Raw genomic sequence first — 3328 nt, 5'->3', positions numbered from 1 at the left:
AGACTCTTCTTCAGGGTGCACAGACACGCTCAGCTGAGGGAGCAGACTCTTCTTCAGGGTGCACAGACACGCTCAGCTGAGGGAGCAGACTCTTCAGGGCTGTGAACCTGCTAGACAAAGGTATAGCACGCAGTGGGAAAGCCAAGGCCAGTTGCTGAGGAGATGCTGTGCTCTCATCTGAGCCAAGGCAATATTTTGTGGAGAGGGTTGCTACAGATAGATTACAGGACTCCTGCACGCTAAACATGTGCTGTACCACTAAGCTATACCCCAGCCCAAGGCAGAACTGCTCGTGCTTAGGAAGATAAGTCACCTCCTCCTCCCTGGGACCCGTCATCCAACCTGGTCTGATTTGGATTATTGTGTCAGTGAAGAGGTTTATCAGGCCGCAAAAACTTTTCACCACTGACCAGCCATGTGTCCAACCTTCCCCCATCTTAAACATTTTTAAAAACATTCATTTATTTAATATGTATGTGAACACATGCATGCACGCACTATGATATGTACTTGGAGGCTGGATCTGCCTATCTCTGCTTCTCAACTGCTGGGATTAAAGGTGTGCGCCACCACCACCCGGGTTTGCTTGTTTTGTTTTGTTTTGTTCTGTTTTGTTTTATGGCATGGTTTTGTTATGTTGCCCATGCTATCCTTGGTCGTCTGGCTCAAGTGGTCCTCCTGCTTTAGCCTCCCAAGTAGCTGAGACTACAGGATCTGTATGATGTCAGCATGATCAGGGGTCATTTATCTCAACTTAGTTATCTTGCAAGGAGCTGGCCTACAGGGTCAGCTCTCTCTCTGTAGCTATAAGTTCTGGTCCTGCAGATTCAATCACACAGACCCAGAATATTCAGGGGTGGGGGTGGGGGACCACACCAAACCTGAAGACATTAAAAAAAAAAGAAAGAAAAGCTCAAAACACATGTTTTTTTTTTTCCTCGTCATTATTATAACAACACAGTGTAAGGACTGACAGCATTTACATCATATTGGGCGTTATAAGTGCTCTAGAGACAATTAAAATAATACAGAAGAATATGCTTCGTTATATGCAGATACTACACAGTTCTACACCAGGGACTTGAGCATCCTCAGATTTCGGCACCCTGAGGGCAGGGTGCTGGAACCAGCTCCACGGATACTGAGGGACAGTACCTTCTGACTTTTCCGCATTCTTATCTTCTCATTTGAGTTTCTGCTCCACTTAGCTAGGGCCTCTTGGGGTGGGAGGTAGATCTCAGCGTCACAGGAGCACAACAAAAGAAAACAAAAGCGCCCTCCGGCTTGCCTCTAGCTTTGCCCCAGGTTGTTTGGCACTGAAAGCTTGTCACTTCTCTGTCACTCACCTGTAGAATGGCCTAGATTGGCAGTCTTCATGTCATGCCTTCTGGATCTGCCAGGAAACTGGGGGCCCTGGAGAGCAGCAGTAGGAAGGGAAGCTGGGCTCTCCCTCCCCCCGCCCCCCCAGTGCTCACACCCATTGGAGCAGCTACTTTTAGACACGGGAGTTCTTTGAAAGAAAGATCCGGTTCCTAGGGGACAGTGGGGCTGGATCACCATGTCTCCTCTCATCTGACATGCTTGATCTTTATTTTTTATTTTTTTATTTATTATGTATGCAATATTCTTAGTATTCTGCATGTATGCCCGCAGGCCAGAAGAGGGCACCAAATCTTATTACAGATGGTTGTGAGCCACCACGTGGTTGCTGGGAATTGAACTCAGGACCTTTGGAAGAACAAGCAGTGCTCTTAACCACTGAGCCATCTTTCCATGCTTGATCTTCTGAAGCTGCTCCAGCCGTTTCTTTCAAGATCTTCCCAGTCACCTCGCCCTGGCTACCCAAGCTCAGCAATAGCACTGCGTCCATTAATGCTTGCCTGTGCATGGAAGCTGCTCCCAGGCAGAAGGCCAGCTCTTGATATTACACCTCTATTGCCTGTAATACCATTTCAGAGCAGGGGTTCGGTCAACTTACTGACGCTGCCTGGTGTCATGAGCTGTGTCACGTGGGATAAAGCCTCAGGACAGAACCTTAGCTTTTGGTGGGAAAAGCCAGGCTTTGGTCTTTGAGTCTCCTTAACACCCTAGAGAGACCCAGTCTTTAGAAACCAGGGAACCTGACCCAGAGAAATTTCGGTTTCACAAACTCCCCACAAGACCGAGTCTGTGTTCTTAACTAGATTCTGCTCAGATTCTTCTGTCCTTCAGCACCTCTCCTGGCCAAGCCTCTTTGTACTCTGTAGCCATGAGAGAGGCGCGCCCTTGAGGCCTGAGATGTGGATGGGCTTGTACCTGCTATGCTCCATTGCCAGGGGCATCTCTGGATTTCAGAGGCAAGTGCAATGGAAAGGAGCAGCGCTGGGGTCTGCTCAGACTGCAACTCTCTCTGCAGGTGGAAGGGGAAAGAGAGTTTACAGAGAGACCCTCAAGATGGGAGCGTGGGTAAGGGTCAGAAGCAGAGGATCACGACAGCCAGGATCCACTGGCCCTGAAGCAGACAGTCCCTGAAGCAGGCAGTTGGAAGGGGACTGGGAGCTGCAGTGGCAGAAGGAGCCAGTGGCGGGACTTTGGGGAAATCAATCAACTTTACTTAGTGTCGTGGCCAGCTGCGGGCCACTCTGTAGTGGAGTCGCAGAGTCCAAGGAGACTGACAGGTGTGGGCGTGGCAAAGGGGAGCATTCTGGAATCCACTTCCGGTGAGGGAATCCTGGGTTTTCCAGATGCTCCCCACCCCTGCCCGCAGCCATCTCCGTCCTGCCTTTGGAGTGTCTAGTCACACCAGCAAGCAGGGCAGTGCAGGACAGAGGCCTAGGTTCAGTTCTGCTCCAGAAAAGCTCCCGCTAAAGAGAAGTATCCCGATTAAGATCCGATGGGAAGCTGGGCGGTGGTGGCTGGTGGCGCACGCCTTTAATCCCAGCACTCGGGAGGCAGAGGCAGGCAGATCTCTGTGAATTCGAGACCAGCTTGGTCTACAAGAGCTAGTTCCAGGACAGGCTCCAAAACCACAGAGAAACCCTGTCTCGAAAAACCAAAAAAAAAAAAAAAAAAAGATCCGATGGGAAGGGGTGAGATTCAGCAGGCTGTGGAGGCTAACGGCTTTTATAGTTAGTGAGGTTCCCTGATGGGATCCCAGAGATGGGGTAGTTTAACATCACTGAAGTTGCCACCTGGGAGAAAAATGACCAGCCTCCCCTGATACCTGGAGCTGTACATCTGGCCTCCCCTCTTTTCCAGAGGAGGAGTCCTTGTTGGCACTGTGCAGGCAGGTGAGCCCTCAACTCCTTACAAGGAGAGCCTGGTATCACCTTGCAAGGCCCTCCCACTG

Source organism: Microtus ochrogaster, assembly GCF_000317375.1.
Source record: "Microtus ochrogaster isolate Prairie Vole_2 chromosome 14 unlocalized genomic scaffold, MicOch1.0 chr14_random_1, whole genome shotgun sequence".
NCBI classification, from domain to species: domain Eukaryota; kingdom Metazoa; phylum Chordata; class Mammalia; order Rodentia; family Cricetidae; genus Microtus; species Microtus ochrogaster.
This window is presented reverse-complemented; position numbering follows the sequence as displayed.